The sequence below is a fragment of the Festucalex cinctus genome, chromosome 19 (assembly GCF_051991245.1).
Source record: "Festucalex cinctus isolate MCC-2025b chromosome 19, RoL_Fcin_1.0, whole genome shotgun sequence".
In the NCBI taxonomy this organism is placed as follows: Eukaryota; Metazoa; Chordata; class Actinopteri; order Syngnathiformes; family Syngnathidae; genus Festucalex; species Festucalex cinctus.
Window position 1 is genome coordinate 7,697,009 of NC_135429.1, and position 17,386 is coordinate 7,714,394.

At 43.7% G+C, this 17,386-nt stretch overlaps 1 long non-coding RNA gene across 1 annotated transcript in view; it reads left to right on the top strand.

The window, feature by feature from the left end:
- Positions 1-10,687, top strand: part of LOC144007155 (uncharacterized) — a 65,157-nt gene extending 54,470 nt beyond the window's left edge. Inside the window, exon 4 of the long non-coding RNA XR_013280096.1 lies at positions 10,463-10,687. This is a non-coding gene — a long non-coding RNA (uncharacterized LOC144007155). The remainder of the gene's footprint in view (positions 1-10,462) is intronic.
- The last annotated feature ends 6,699 nt before the right edge of the window (positions 10,688-17,386 follow it).

Below are 17,386 nucleotides of genomic sequence, written 5' to 3' on the forward strand. Positions count from 1 at the left end.
GGTCTGTAGCACTTACCTGCACCCTCCCTCTGTCACTCTCTCCCTCTGAGTAAGCCAATGTTACTCAAGTCAGCGCATCGTTGAAGTTGTCGGCACTCATGGGCAGGAATTACATGACGGTGAGAAAAAGTGAAAGAGCAGATGGGTCAGATATTACATCAGATCAATAGTAAAGATCCACACTGTCAAAATGAGTCAGTGGCCCGCACCACCACCATCAAAGCCATTACGACTGACAGCCTTGATAACCATCCTGGTAACATTACCACAGATTAATAAAGCATACTCTAAATGATTACCTTCATCATTAATCCATCTGATAGCTATTTAAAGCCACATGCATGAACTATTTGGACATGAGATTTCATGTGTTAATAGCCAGCGTGAACTCACTGGAAGTGCGTTGGAGCTACCTATGTCACTCGCAAGAATAGAAAGAAATTATTCAGTCGGACTATTGGAGTTCACCTGGATGAGTTTGCTGGAGAAATGAAATATTTGCTCTCAAATCTGTAAATCCCCTCACAGCGGATTTTACATGAAACCCGCTTTCTCATTAGCTCTGTTTTGACCAGATTGCGCCGTGTCCACCGATTTTCATTTGGGAAATCTATCTCTATACGGCACACGGCCTGCTTGTGGCAGAGCTGGAGGCTGTGCCTGTTCGAGTGTGGATGATGACAGAGCTGATTCAGACTTAATAAATAATAGACTGATACCGGAGGTATCACCTGATGAATATTGCATTTCCATTCCTGCTTCTCGCCCGGCCCGCCTGTCTCGCGCCTTTCATTTTTATTTATATGATCCAGTAAAAATATCCACTGATCCAACTTAAAACAGTTTGACGGCATGAATGTGTTTTATGACTTGCTTATAAACACAGCTAAGGAAAAACAAAACAAAATTCCAAGATAAAAGTGAGACAATTGTGCAAAGGTAGAGAAGACAATGTAACAATACTCACTGGCATATATTCTCTATCGTCTGTGAAAAACAACTAGTACTACAGCTGAGTCACTTACAGTAGTTGTGAATCTCTTCTTTGTGTTTGCATTGCTGTACTATACTGCTCCCAGTGGCCAAGTCAAGAAGGAACTGTAATGAGTTAATCACAATGCTTCTTGTGTTTTTATAAAGTACAATAATAATATCAAAGGTGAGCATTCCGTAAATATTGACGGAATCTCCATCAATGACACCCATTTTGTTCAGGATTACGAATGACTGGTAACTTCGAAAAGTTGACAGACTAAGCAATGACGGAAGTGGTTTTTCGTCCGCCAATGTAATCGGCAATAAACCGACTGACTGACTCCCGTTTCACTGACAACTGAAGCTTTGTTTATGCTAGATGCGTCCACGAGGTCCGCACGGCGAAATTACGTCATTTCAACAAGAAAATTCCTTGACACTCCCACCTCTGAATAATATAGTCTGCTATTATCCTTGTTTTAAAAAAAACCAAAACATGACACGAATACTTGAAAAGAAGGGTACATGTGTACCTTTTGAATAGGGTGTTGCAACGTCTGCCTTCAAACAAGGCAGCACATGAATTGGGACACAGCTATGTATAAGCGTCTCAGAACGGTAGCATTAGCGGTTATTCGGACTGGTCCAATTATTTTTTTAAACCATTAACCAGTAAGCGGCAAATGACACCGACCTGAAAAAGATCCAAACGACTTTGAGGCTGTCATTTTACCTGAAAAAAATAGAACATATTTCTGCTTTCAACTTTCTCGTTGAGCCAGTTACCTTTCATCTGTGGCAGGGTAACTGAGAACGTTCCGCACGGTGCAAGGTATTTGCTGCCTGCTGGGAAGTGTGGCGTGAAAGGGAGGTAAAAAACAAAACAAAACAGAATAAATTAACACCTTCAACAGATTATTACAGAGGAAGGTATTTGCGAGAGTGGCACTGCATTTCAACGAACATGTGTGGACTTGCACTCTAATATCACTCTCTGTCTAACTGTTAACTTTACAAGCCTTGCTTCTCTCCATGGATATTTTTTCATTTTATGGATGGATATATTATTATTTTTTATAGTGTGGATATGCCAGCATGTGTCAACAGAGTGGAGCTAATCTGCATGCTGGAGAGGTATAGGCCGAAGAAGGAAAGTGAGGATCTTAATCATCCAATCAGGAGGAAGATTAGGGGGCTGCTTGGAGGTGGGAGGAGAGGTGGAGCATTTTTTTTCTCTCTATCCCCCTCTCCGGTTAGCAACACAGCAACCAATCACAAATCCAGACACGGACCAAAACAACTTTATTCACCAATGACCCTGACTGGGTTTGTTTGTGAGTGGGTGTGGAAAGCTAGAGGAGAATAAGGCGGGGTTGGAAATTGGCAGTTGGGGGGATTTTTGGCAGCTGCCCAATCAGTGTTTCTAGCAAAATAAGCAGAGGGCTTATTTTAATTTGACATGGTGAGCAATTTCGGAGTGCGCGCCTCTCTCTGTGTACTTTGCAAGTATTATGTGGCCCGTGCATGGACATGCACACGCACACTGTAGTGGAGTGTGCATCATTTGTGTGCGAGGGAGTTTGAGTGACAGCTCTGACCTTTTCAATATGCCTGTTAAACCTGAGCTCTTGTCCCAGCGCAGACGTGCTTGTGTCAACTCCAGCATTACTACATGAAGGTCAAACTCTGTCTCGAGCGCGCACACACGTCATGTTGTTTCCCTCTCCTGTAAAAAAAAGAATGTGCTCTCTGCCCCCACTCGCGTGTCCAGGCAATTACCACATCATACTGATGTATCTTCTCCGCTTTCCTACCGGGCAATAATTATGGATTTAGTCACCTCAGTTTTTTTTTTTTTTAAATAGTTTCCTTGTTTGTTGTTGCCGTGGTCACCGTGTAGTCTACTAGCTGGTAGGCCCACCTGACTGGTGTTTTATTTTACTTTAATTTCAGTTTTCTTGTTAAGTACGGCTGGACGATTATGGAAAATATAATAATCACGATTTTGATTGAGATTGAAACCAGGATTAATAAAATGAATTGATTTCAAAACTTACTATTCCTTAAACTACTAAAACTGAATGAGTCAAAACGATCATCATAGCCTCATGAAGACTTTATTCTTGAACACTATTCTTTTGACCTTATAAATATGTGAAATTCAAGCCTCTCATGTTTTCATTCTTCATTCTCTCTATCCTATTTATTTATTTATTTTATATTATTTTCACACTACTACGACTTACTGGGCTGACCTGCGACCTCAGGGATTATATTTCGTGGAAATGTGTGTTGGTATGGGGAAAAAAAAAAAAAACTTTGGGTCTTCGCATCCTTGAATTTTGAGGATAGGACATTTCCTTGAATCTTTGAAAACTCCAATTGAAATATAACTGAAAATACAAGTTGAAAATAAATTATTAAGAAATTAAAATCAGAATAATATCAATATCAAATCATATCAATTGAAAAAAAAACAATAAAAACAATTACCAGCGATTCCTGCGTGTTTTGGCTTCTTACGGGCAGTGCGGTGCCGATCATGGATTAAGTACACACAGAGAACAGAAGAAAGTTGCAATATAATTCTATTAATATCACTTGTTTAGAGCTGTCAAAATGAATTAATCGACAAGTAATCGATTATAAAATCAATCGACAACTATTTTAATAATCGTTTAATCGTTTGGAGCCATTTTTTTTATGTAAAATTGTACAAATCCTCTAATTTCAGCATAACAGTAATCATTCACTGTTTTTTGTAGTCCTTGATGAAAGATTATCATCTTCTATTTTTAATCAAAATAAAACATTTGAAAACATCGTTTTTTACTTTGGAAAACAATGACCAAACCGTTTTTGTAATACACTTTAATGCAAAGTTAAAATGAATCTGATTAGTTGATTAATTGATTGAATAGAATCAATAGATTAATCGATTCTAAAAATATTCAATAGTGTACTAATACTCCACTTGTTTTTTCACAGATTGTGTAGATTGTGCCTTTAAGTATCACCAAGCGGAAGCATGTAGGTGCTAAACAAGAGAGGGCCAAGTACAGACCCCTGTGGGACTCCGCATTTAGATTTACAGTAAACTCCTGTTGTGTCATTAAAGAGCTTAAAGTACACTCAGGAGGACAGAATCACATACACGCTTGCAGTGCTAGCAAAATGGTGCATTCAGGGTACTTTCACAGGGTCGGGCATTTGTAAATGCACCGCACCATTCTGCATATTAATCTTTTCATATGTTACTCCGATTGAAGAAACCAAAATCTAATGTCAAGATAAACACAAGGTAACTTCAAATATGGTTCAGAAGAACACTAAATTCCAGATTTTCAAACTTTATAAGCTTCGCAAATAATGTTTAAAAAAGGTCTAATAATATTTAGAAATAGAAGAATAGCAAATACTTACATGCACCCTAAGTGCTATATATCATCACTGGTATTATAAAATATAAATATCTGTGCAGCTCTCTGAACTTGTCTCCGTGCTCACTGATGGATAAATTTGTCACGTCGACCTCAGCCGACAGAAAGAGGTTCCCAAAAAGGCAGACCCAGAAAGGAAAATACAATTTAGAAATTTATTTACAGAAGAACTCGTGGAAAACCTTAACAGAAAGCGCTGGTAAACACAACCAGGATAAGTAAACAACAATTGCGAGCACAAAGGCTGGAGAAAAACACGAACCGAAAAATACTTGCAAAAGGCAAGGTACAAAGGAGTAACAGAAAACGCTTGCAAAAAGTATGCAAGGGAGTAAATACCAAATAGAACAAGGCAAATATGCCACCAATCAATTATCACCAAAAATGCCGTGGATATACTCACACGTAAATATAAATACAAACACAAGAACACTATCCAATAAGACTATGACTATGACTATGAACGTTGCTATGAATCAAAAAGGGGTGCAGAGAATTCTTGTCGCTAGTAGCAGTGAGCAAGGAATAATCCGACAGTGGACTGCTGTGCCCGGAGTCCTTTTCAAGTCCACTAATTGATTAGTAAACACACCCCAGGTGTGGTGCTGGAGGAAACGCCCACTCACTATTGGGGAGGAAAAAAACAAAACAGCACTGAGAGCAGGATCATGACAGTACCCTCCCCTCAACGGACGCCCCCTGGCGGACCACCTGGTTTTGACGGATGCGCCTCATGGAAAGTGCGCAGAAGCGATGGATCCAGGATCCAGGAGCGGGGAACCCACTGACGCTCCTCTGGCCCATAGCCCTCCCAATCGACCAGATACTGGAACCCCTTTCCCCGGCGCCTAGAGTCTAGAATCTCTTTCACAGTGTATACCGGGTCTCCATCAACCAGTCGAGGAGGTGGTGGCGGTGCCGCAGGAGGGTTCAGTGGGCTCGGAGTGTCTGGCTTGAGTAGGGACACATGGAAAACAGGATGGATCTTAAGGTTGGGAGGCAGGCGAAGTCTCACCGAAACAGGATTGACAACAGATTCCACTTCAAAGGGGCCGATGAAGCGGGGGCCCAACTTCCGAGAGCTTCCAGCCAAATGCAGGTCCCGGGTGCTCAGCCAAACGCGGTCCTTGGGCTGGTAGTTGGGTGCCGGGCGCCTCCGACGGTCTGCGATCTGTCGGTTTCGTGCTGCGGTTCGGGACAATGCTGCACGAGTCTCACGCCATACCTGATGGGCCCTCTTGAGATGCAGCTGCACCGAGGGTAGGTCCACCGTTCCCTCCTGGGACGGAAATAACGGTGGCTGGTATCCGTATGCAGACATGAACGGTGATCGACCTGTGGCAGTGGAGACAAGGGTATTATGTGCATACTCCACCCATGGCAAGTGCGAGGTCCAGGTTGTCGGATTTTGAAGGCATACGCAGCGGAGGGCTGCCTCAAGGTCCTGGTTAGCCCTCTCAGTTTGACCGTTTGTCTGGGGGTGGTATCCTGATGATAGGCTTGCGGTGGCTCCCAACACCCGACAGAATTTCCCCCACACCTGGGAGACAAATTGTGGCCCACGATCAGACACCACGTTAAGCGGAAGTCCATGTAGTCGGAAAACGTGCTTGACCAGAAGCTGTGCAGTCTCCCAGGCTGATGGGAGTTTGACCAAGGCTACAAAATGGGCTAGCTTGGAGAATCGATCCACAACAGTCAAAATGACAGATCTTCCTCGGGATGTTGGCAGGCCAGTGACAAAGTCCATAGAGATGTGAGACCATGGTCGCGATGGGACAGGCAGAGGGCGGAGCAGACCTGCTGGCCTTTGGTGAGATGATTTTCCACTGGCACAGGCAGCGCAGGCTCCCACAAAGTCTGCGACGTCTCTCCGCATTTCAGGCCACCAGAATCTTTGTCCGAGAAGGGTTAGAGTCCGGTTTATCCCGGGATGGCAGGCGATCTTTGACTCGTGTCCCCACCGCAGCACCTCAGGACGTAAATTTGCTGGCACAAACAGCTTCCCAGTAGGGCACTCACCCGGAACCTGTGCACCCTCCAGGGCTTCTATGACCTTCCTCTCCACGTCCCACTGAAGGGCCCCCGCAAAACAATGTTCTGGCAGGATGGTCTCCGACCGCTGCTCATTGGCTGCTGGCTCATGAATGCGGGACAGAGCATCCGGTTTCTGGTTCTTGGACCCCTGGCGGTATGAGAGCGTAAAGCTGAATCGGGTGAAAAACATGGCCCACCTGGCTTGACGAGAGTTGAGTCTTTTGGCAGAACGAAGGTATGCCAGATTCTTGTGATCAGTGTAGATTGTGAATGGTTCCTTTGTTCCTTCTAGCCAGTGTCTCCACTCCTGTAATGCGAGCACTATAGCCAGCAATTCCCGGTTTCCCACATCATAATTTGCCTCGGCGGGACTCAGCTGCTTGGAGAAGTAGGCACAGGGGTGGAGCCTCTGGTCGAACGGAGAGCGCTGGGACAGGACAGCCCCCACTCCTGAATCGGATGCATCAACCTCGACCACAAATGGAAAATCAGTATTAGCATGAGTCAAAACTGGTGGATTAGAAAACATTCGTTTCAGTTCCCTGAAGGCCTGTTCTGCACCCGAATTCCATTTAAAAGGCATCTTGCTTGATGTCAGACGTGTAAGGGGAGCGGCTTTCTGGCTATAGTTTCTAATAAACCGGCGGTAGAAATTGGAGAACCCCAGAAACCGTTGTAACTGTTTTCTCGTTGTTGGGGTTGGCCAGTCCACTACTGCTTGTGTTTTACTGGGGTCAGCCCGTAGCTGACCCCCTTCTACAATAAAGCCCAAGAACGGGACAGACGTAGCGTGAAACTCACACTTTTCCGCCTTGACATACAGTCGATTCTCTAATAATCTTTCAAGAACCAACCGCACATGTTGGCGATGTTCCTCTAGATCGCGGGAGAAAATAAGTATGTCATCAAGATAAACAAAGCAAAAAATATTCAGCATATCCCGCAAGACGTCATTGATAAGGCACTGGAACACTGCTGGGGCATTAGTTAATCCAAATGGCATAACAAGGTACTCGAAGTGTCCCAGGGGTGTCTTAAATGCTGTTTTCCACTCATCTCCTTCCCGTATTCTAACCAAATAGTACGCACTACGGAGGTCAAGCTTCGTAAAAATAGTTGCAGCCTGCAGCGGTGCAAATGCTGAATCCAACAAGGGCAGGGGATACTTATTTTTGACGGTAATTTCATTTAGGCCCCGGTAATCGACACATGGCCGTAAAGTCTTATCTTGTCGATAAAGAAAAATCCTGCCCCCACGGGTGATCTAGAAGGGCGGATGATACCAGCTGCCAAGGAAGTAGTGATGTATTCCCTCAAGGCTTCCCGTTCAGGTTGAGACACCTGATACAATCTAGAACTTGGTAGTGGGGTATTAGGAATCAAATCTATGGCGCAGTCGTAAGGTCGATGGGGGGGCAATGACTGTGCACGAGCTTTACTAAACACTTTCCATAAATCGTGGTATTCAGCTGGTACATTATCTAAGCAAATAGCTTCGGAGTTGGGGTCGACTGGCGGTACCGATCCACCATCGGCCGATTTCAGACAGTGAGCATAACAAAAAGGACTCCAGTTTTCTAAGGCGGGTTTTTCCCAGTCGATGTCTGGGTTGTGCAATTTTAGCCACGGCAACCCCAAAACAACAGGAGCAGCTCGAGAGGGCATAACAAAAAACCTAATTTGCTCCACGTGGTTACCTGAAAGTTTCAATACTAGTGGGCTAGTAATTAGACGAATTTCTGCCAGGAGACGCCCATTAAGATCCAATACTCTCTTTACTTTACTTAGCGTCTCCACAGGACAGTTCAGGGTCTCTACCATACACTCATCAATAAAACTGTCATCAGCCCCAGAATCAACCAGCGCAATTACTCTCACACTCTTTCCGTAGCCGGACACTTCTCCTGACAGTTCTAGTCTCTTACTCTGTTGGCTTATGTTAGAGTCTGGACTTGGTTTGGGCTCTTCACACTCATACTCACACTGTTCATCGGTGGCTTGCGCCGACTGCCGGTTGCCTAGTTGAGTGGATTGATGACATTTGCGTGCTTGCCTCGCCTGGCAGGAAGCCACCTGGTGTCCTGATTGACCGCAGTAGAAACAAGCTCCTGCCAGGAGGCGCCGTTGTCTCTCCTCATGGCGCAAACGACCTCCTTCTAGCTGCATTGGTTCCTCCAAGGCAGCAGGTGATCCCAGGGCGGCTGAGGAGTCGGTGTCCGGGGTGAGAGGACGTGCTTGATTGTCCAGGGGGGCACTCCCAACTGCGACGAGCCGCTCCCATGCACGTTCCCTGCGCCGCTCCCTCAGTCGGTTGTCAAGGCGGATGGTCAGCGATATTAGTTCCTCCAAGTCCGAGGTATCGTCCCGCACTGCTAGTTCATCTTTAACTGCCGAGTTTAGTCCACGGCGAAACAGACAACATAGTGCTCGGTCATTGAAGCCACTCTCGGCAGCCAGGATGCGGAATGAAATAGAGTAATCCACCACCGACTGCCGCCCTTGCACCAAGTCCAGCAGCTGATTTCCAGCCTCCCTTCCCTTTACCGGGTGATCAAAGACACGTCTAAACTCCAAAACAAACGTCGGAAAGGAAGACCGGAGATCAGGTTGCGCATTGCTCACCGCCATAGCCCAAGTAGCTGCTTTGCCAGCCAAGAGACTCATTACAAATGCCACTTTAGCATTGTCCTGTGCATAAGTCAACGGTTGCTGGTCAAAAATAAGAGAGCAATGATGCAAAAAAGTACCACAACTTCCAGGTTGTCCATCATACCTCGGCGGGTGGGGCAAAACGGGCTCTCTAACAGTGACCAAGGGCGAAGACGCCCCAACTGTGGTCTTGACAGGGGCTAGGTGCTCACACCGGGAACACAATTCATTTAACTGGCCAGCTAGCCTGCTTACAACAGTCTGAAGCTCAACCAAGGAGGCTTCGTTTTGCCCAACCCGTCTCACTTGGCTGTCCAAAGCGCATCTCACCTTTACTGGGTCTACGGGATCCATGGTGGTCGGATTATTCTGTCACGTCGACCTCAGCCGACAGAAAGAGGTTCCCAAAAAGGCAGACCCAGAAAGGAAAATACAATTTAGAAATTTATTTACAGAAGAACTCGTGGAAAACCTTAACAGAAAGCGCTGGTAAACACAACCAGGATAAGTAAACAACAATTGCGAGCACAAAGGCTGGAGAAAAACACGAACCGAAAAATACTTGCAAAAGGCAAGGTACAAAGGAGTAACAGAAAACGCTTGCAAAAAGTATGCAAGGGAGTAAATACCAAATAGAACAAGGCAAATATGCCACCAATCAATTATCACCAAAAATGCCGTGGATATACTCACACGTAAATATAAATACAAACACAAGAACACTATCCAATAAGACTATGACTATGACTATGAACGTTGCTATGAATCAAAAAGGGGTGCAGAGAATTCTTGTCGCTAGTAGCAGTGAGCAAGGAATAATCCGACAGTGGACTGCTGTGCCCGGAGTCCTTTTCAAGTCCACTAATTGATTAGTAAACACACCCCAGGTGTGGTGCTGGAGGAAACGCCCACTCACTATTGGGGAGGAAAAAAACAAAACAGCACTGAGAGCAGGATCATGACAAAATTATAAAAAGTGTGACAAACGCCGTGTGTGTGCGCGCGCGGCTGTTTGAACGTGCCCGTGAATGCACATGCGCCCATCAAGCTCTTTAAATTGCTGCATGAGTGTGCGTGAATATGCTGGCGATTACGCACACTTGTTTACATCCACTTCTGCCAATAGGCACCCGTGCCGCTTTGTATGTGCGTGTGTAAACCTCTCCCCGGTGGACTCATCGCACTGGCGAGAAGCTCACAGTCCATTTGTCTGCGAGCGCACTGACCATTAGCTGGCCGCCATACATAATGTATAGCGGTGACCTTTTTTGCACGCTGCACCCTAAGGCCTATAAGCCATTGTTTGGTGTTGTATTGATTTTTTTTTCTTTTTTTTTTTTTTTTTTTTAACCCCCTTATAGATGGAGACGGTGATTTGAGGGGAGCAACTGAGTGCAGCTCTTCCTGCTGAAAGGAGAGGGGAGGGCCGGAGCAATGGAGTGGAAAGAATTGAAAAGGCTCGGCGGGGGGACAGCACATACCTTGAAGCCCCCAGCCTCCTTACGCACTCGCCCCTCTTTCAGCGCCGGTGACCGCTCAGAGGTTAGCTCTCTTATGAACGACAGGTCATGTTCAATGGTGTTGAATGTTGCGGGCCATATAAATGCCAGCGATGCACAGCCCATTAGACAGAGTGGCGAGGCTGCATGATAAACAATCTTAAGTCTCTGAAAGGCTTCTCAACATTCATCAGGCTGGAGGAGGCAGAAAGGTGCCTGCGCCCCTTCCCTATAATCTTCCCCGACATTCTTTACATCCCTTCTTCTCCCACTGACAACTAAAGTGGCGATACGACAAGACAGAAAATAGCCCTCGGAAAAGTGTCCCGCGGCGATGTGAAGAAGCTGTTGGCAGGCGGGTAGATTTTCGATTCACTGTCGCCAAGGAGGATGTCAGACCTGTTTGCATACTCTGATGTGGGATCAAGACATTCTTATGAGGTCCAGTTGCCACAGTGATGTCGAGGTCACGTTAGTTTCCATTTTGTAAAAGGCACAATTATGGTTATTTGTCCCTTTTTGGTGCCCGTCTGTCATGTCGTAGTACAGTAGTAATTGGTGGAGCCATCCATTGACTAGAAATGGAATTGTAAGCCAGATCTGAATATAATTAGACCAAATACTGTGTGAAAGCTTGATGATTACATCGGTTGTCTTTTAGAGTGCAGTGACTATTTGTCTTTTGAAATTTGCCAATTAACAGTGTTTGGCGTGAAAACCTATCCTCGATTATCTGTTTAAATGGCTTTGTTGCCATTTTGTGGCATCTTGTCCTCAATTAACTATGTTGGAATGAGGGGAGGAGCTTCATTTTTTAAGGCCATATCCTTGTCCAACAGGAAAAAGAGCTACAGGCAGTAACAGACCTTTTAGAGGTGCAACAATTAATTGATAGCTAACCGATTATCAAATGCATCAGTCATTATTATTTTTGATAATTGATTAATCGTTTGGATAGCTTTAAGATTATCAAAATGCTTGGAGTATCAGATCCTCAGCAGTAAATATTCTCCGATTTCTGTAGTCCTCCATGAAAGTGGATTGTTAACTTTTCTTTTGCCGATTTTCCACATATTACACACCAAACCAGAAACGGAATCAAAATGAATCCAGTTTGTACACTGTCAATTTGAAATAATGTCCTCTTTTTGAAAAAAGGGATGGAAAGTTAGTTATTGTTAATAGGATTCATTGATTGATTGACAAAAAAAAATAATTGACAGATTAAAAGATGACTGAAATAATCATTAGCTACAGCGCTAGACTTTTTGGGTGGCCATCAATGACAGCTTTCACTATTCACAGAATGGTTGCTTTTGCCCTCAAATAGGCGGGGCTTTACATACAGTGGATTTCTTTATTTTTTACCATTTTACTACAATTAAACACAGAATCCTTTGTAACAAAATGAATAAATAAAACAGAACGTCCAATCGTCTGCGCTGGTTGAAATAGTGTCAAAAAAATTGTGATCACCACTTTAAGCTGCAGCCACAATAATGCACAAATATTAAATAAACACATCACTGACAATCAAAACCTGAGATTTAGTAAACGCAAACGATATATTGCATCTCTTTAATCATCACAATTCTGTGGTCTGCGTAGAGACCTGTCATTATTTTAATGAATAATGTATATTGTGTGAAAAATACGTGTGGCACTGTGAGTGAGAGTGCAGCACAAAGAAATAAGTGGCACCCTGCAGAGAGCCGTCCAATTCCAGACTGTACACGCACACACATGCACACTCTTTAACCACGCATAAAATCATCACCTTAACGAGACAATTACCCAAAAGTTACTTAAAATGTGACTTGTTTCAAAAGCATCTTCTAAATATTTAGAATATTGTCTCAAGACGTCCATCAGCGCCTTGGGAAAATAATACTAATCCATATTCAAGTGAAAGTTGTTCGCAGTTATCATTTCACACATAATTCAATAAACGGAACTTTGTAATTAACATGCAAAGTTTGCTCATCAGCTCGTCACGTGATGTCCATAAAGTCACAGCATCGTCATGAAAATTTAGTCAACACATGGCCGACAAACAAAAATGCTAAATCCATCGTGAAAACAGCCTCAAAACAAACTTTTATCGGCAGATCACTCCAGTAATGATTCTTGAAAGAAAAAATGTGAGTGTTTTAAAATTGATGTGCGGCCTCGTGCTGTGACGCGAGTAGCGTTGTGCATATTTGTACGCCGTCTGCCTTCATTGTTGTTCCTCATCTTCCTCGCCAGTAAGACTTTTGATGACTCCTTTTGTCTCCCGCTGTTTGGTTGGTTCCCATTCATCTTGTCTCTTTGAAAAAGATGGACATAGGGCGGAGGAAGGGGATGGAGGCGGGCAGGGTGAGCGGCTCGGGCTAACAGAAAAGCTTCGCAGCAGGCTTTCGTTCCATTTATCAATGTCAGGATTTCAATCACGGCGCGACGTCTTCAAAAATAAATAAATAATCTCGTCTTCGCTCGCCCACTGAACAAAACAAGATGAACTGAACTTAAATGCAAAAGCTTTTCCATTTAACGCAATTTGCACATCTTCTCCAACTGCCGCCACTTGAGGTCTTTCCTTTTAAAAAGAGATGGCAGCTAATAGAATAATAATGACAAAAGCTTTTTCAGCTCGGCGGCCTTGAGGTTTGTTATTACTATGATTCTTATTTTTAAAGCTGCTTTTTTTTGTCATCAGTTTTAAAATATACGTCCGCAGAAAAGGTGTTAAAAACAATCTGTATACATGAAAAGATATTCACGGTTTGTCAAGTGTTTTTCAAAGAAACAGGTGTTGCCATATTTGGGTTTGTCGTCAGCCCTCATCTTGTCCAAACTTGACAATTTGTTTGTATTTAATTGCTTGGCTTGTTTTAGTTTGTGTCGGTTAGTCGTGTCATGTTTCCTGCTGTAGCGAGTGTTTGTTGCTGTTTTTGTTTGTTTTTTTTGTTTGTTTTTTTGACTTGAGCATTTTTAGTTGACCTTTTTGTAAATGACTATAATTTTTTGGGAGAAAACTCCTTCTCCCACCTGCGTCGGCGCTGGCTTCCTGGTTTCGTCACAGTTGCATATCCCGCCCCCAAACACAATGTCCCCCCTTATCAGCGGGAGCGGTACAAGATGTATTCTCCGAAGTTTGTCAACTCACAAATACCGTAAGAATTCATCTTGCGAGAGCAACCATTAAACGCCACCAAACTCAAATCCCTGACTACGATGACAGGGTGGACATTTTTTGGCAAATGTTAGCATTTGATGAGCACATGATTAACCTTCACTTGACCCCATGATTCCTTTAGGGAGCAGACTCTGTCCTGTGTAAGAAATATATTTCAAATTTCTGAAAGTAAATTGTTCTTTTGCAAAGACAAGGTGGACGGAATGAAAATAACATTTCTGAAAGTTTTTTTTTTTTTTTTTTTTTTTAAAGCAGAGTTGACAGAGGTTTGACGGAGTGGACATTTTAAGCCTGACAACACCTAACTGCGCACACACACGATGAAAATTGCACATTTCTGAGAGGTTTATGCAATCAGTTGCTCTTTCACTATGACATGGTGGTCATGTTCTGTTCTGTGCTCAGCGACACATTACTCCACACATGCAGTCATTGTGATGAAAACTACAAATTTCTGAAAGCTTGATGAAATAAATTGCTCTTTTACTATGACAGGGTGGACATGTTAAGCTTGACAACACATTACTAGATACATGATGAAATTTACAAATTTCTGAAAGGTTTATGAAATCAATTGATCTTTTACTATGATAGGGTGGACATGTAAAGCACAAGACCTTACCACACACGATTACAGGTACACATTTCTGAAAGGTTTATGAAATCAGTTGCTCTTTCTCGATGAAAAGGGTGGACACGCTATGCTTGACAACACATTACTACACATATGATAAATAAGGACAATTGTTTGGTTCATGACGTAAATCACTCTTTTTTTTTTGGTGTGTGTGTGTGTGTGTGTTTTTTTTTTTTTTTTTTTGTTGTTGTTTTTTTCCCCCCCCATGACAGGGTGGACATTTTAAGCTTGAAAACATTGCTAGACGCATATGATGAAAATGACAGCATGATTAATTACACATATCTGAAAGGTTTGTCAAAACAAAATGATCGTTCGGTATGACAGGGTGGACATGTTCAGCATGACTACACGTTACTACACACATTATGAAACCGAAGTCTACATATTCATTTTGCAATTAGCCACTGTTTCAGCTTCCCCTGAGAAGACAAAATGTCAGTCATAATGTCACTGAATGTCAGTTTGTTTGTTTTTTTTAATCTAGTTACAATGACATTGGATCTCCTACACCTCCAATTTTACACCGTATTTGCATTTTCTTCGTCCATGTATTGGACAACGTTATTTCTCTGCGCCGTAAAGATCCTCGTAAAAGTAGCTCATTGTGAGGCGTCCTACAACCGACGACATGTCAATATAACGCCCTTGAATAGAAACGTCTTTGTATGCGTGCATTCATGTCGTCATTTCTGGGTCCCTTACTCATTTCGGCCTCCATATGGCATACGCAGATAGCGTTCTTTGGGTCGTTTGTTAGCTCGGCTTTAATTAGCGGATTTGCCGCTAATAGATGGAGCTAATTAAGAGGGACTAGAGCGCCTGCACACTTACCACTGTTTTCAGCGCGTACGCGCATGTGTGTGAGCTGACATGGTAGTAGCCGACGTTGGATGCTGTCACCTTGGTAACCGTGTTAAATAGATTCCAGAGGTGGAATCGGCTCGAACCAATTAGTTGTAGACATGCTATGAAAATGGCAGGACAGACACAGGTATGCACTTTTTGGGGTCGGTCACTCTCCCCCACTATCTCCCTCCCTCCCGCCCGACACACACGTGAGCAGACAGCATCTCGCCTCAGGCAATGCAGATATGACCGTCATAATCACATCACACACCCACAGTTCTACAATAACAATCACTCTGCTCAGGGATGCAAATAATCTGTACGTCCACATATCTTATTATTGCAATCAATAATAACGAAGCACACACAACACACACACACGCACTAAAATAACACCCCTGTCACACTAATGAGAAAGTATGGCACATAACCATGCATTGTGTATTGTTGTTCGAGTCTAGTGTGTTTCAGCACCATTTAAAAAAAAATAGCTCACAGGGTGTAACTACTAATTTACATTCATAGTTATTCTGTCGTCTTTCTCTGTTTCTAGTCATCAAATGGAATGCGACTGCAAAACACGACAAAAGCACAAATTGTTGCTTTAGTTAAGGGGCAGTGAATTATTTTTGTATTTTTCTGCAAATGCAAAGCGGTGACCCATGAGCGTTCTGGTTGCCCTTGGCCCCGTTCTGATGAAATAAACGTGACTGCTGACTTTGTGATAACACTCTAATGCATCTGTCGCAAAAGTGACTGTGGATTAGTTTTTATGTTTTTCTACTGTTAAGTGTTGATAAGTAAGCGCGTGTGGATGATTGCTGATTTGGGCCAGGGTGTCTGTTAATGAAATCCTTTGTGCTGCTCTGATTGGCTCATCAATCAAACAGCAGCTCGTGTATTACCCATAACCCCTTTCTGCCCTCCCCAGGTGGTGGATTACTGTGCGACATGTGCAGACACGCAAAGCAAAATGTAAAAGAAAGCAGCAAAACATGATTTTTAACACAAACACATGGGGCCCGGAGTTGAGGACTTCTAAGCACATATTTGCATTTACGCTAACAGGAACTACAAACAGCCCGCGGCGCCCCTAAAAGCTTGACGTCAGGAGTTTTCCCCATGCCGCTGTCATCTTGATATCCATCCGCAGAATGAAGGAGACAATGAGACAGTCATCTGCATTAATTTCTGCTTGATTCAAAGTGTCGTGGTTAAAGAGGGCAAAAGGAGGGGCAAAGGGGATGGGGTGGGAGGTATCGAGACGGGGGGGAAATGTGACTGGAGGTTTCGGGGTGTGTGGAAACCTCGGCGGGGTTGGCCCAGAGGCTGGAGAGAAGCACACATATTCACGTTCCCCTAAGATTTAGAACGAGCAGACACACACGAGCGAGCGCACATAATCACATTCTCACATATGCACGCTCATGCAGAAAAGTCGCCCCGCCCTCCGTGCAGACATAATGAGGCAAAAGTGCCAAACAACAGTTATGAAATCCAATGAGGCTAAAACAAAGCTTCAGCAGTGATGCAATTTACTGGAGTTGTGTGCGGATCGGACAGCGCAGAAGATGGAAAAATTGTAAACGACAACAAATTTGATAACAACAACGCTTCTTTTAAAGTGCTTTTAAATAAATTTGAGTTGAGTTACCCTCTTCAAAGTGTAAATATTACTCTAAAACTGAGTCTATTTTGTCCCAATCTAAATAGTCAAATTCACTCTACAGAATTTAATATGTACTCGTCCTGTTATCGGTCTGAAAAAAAAAAAATGCTATCAAACATTCCTGCTTTTCTCCATGTGTGATATTTCAGATTGTTTTCCCTGGGATAAATAAAGTAGCAAATAAGATGACATCATTGTCAGAAAATAACATCCAAAAAGAAAATGGTCTTCCACAAGAAGCGAACAGGTGTTCTCTCGGCCCCCCCTCGCCGATCGCATCCTCCCCTTTTGTCCGACCTCTTCGTTGCGCCTCTCCTGGCTGCCGTCCGCACAGCCTGTCGCCGTCGTGCGGCTCCGGGACACTTCATGACTCATCTGTCTGCCACATTGAGCCTGGCGCAGCAAGCGAGAGGCGCAGAGTCCTTCTTTAGCTGAGACTGAATCACTTTCCCA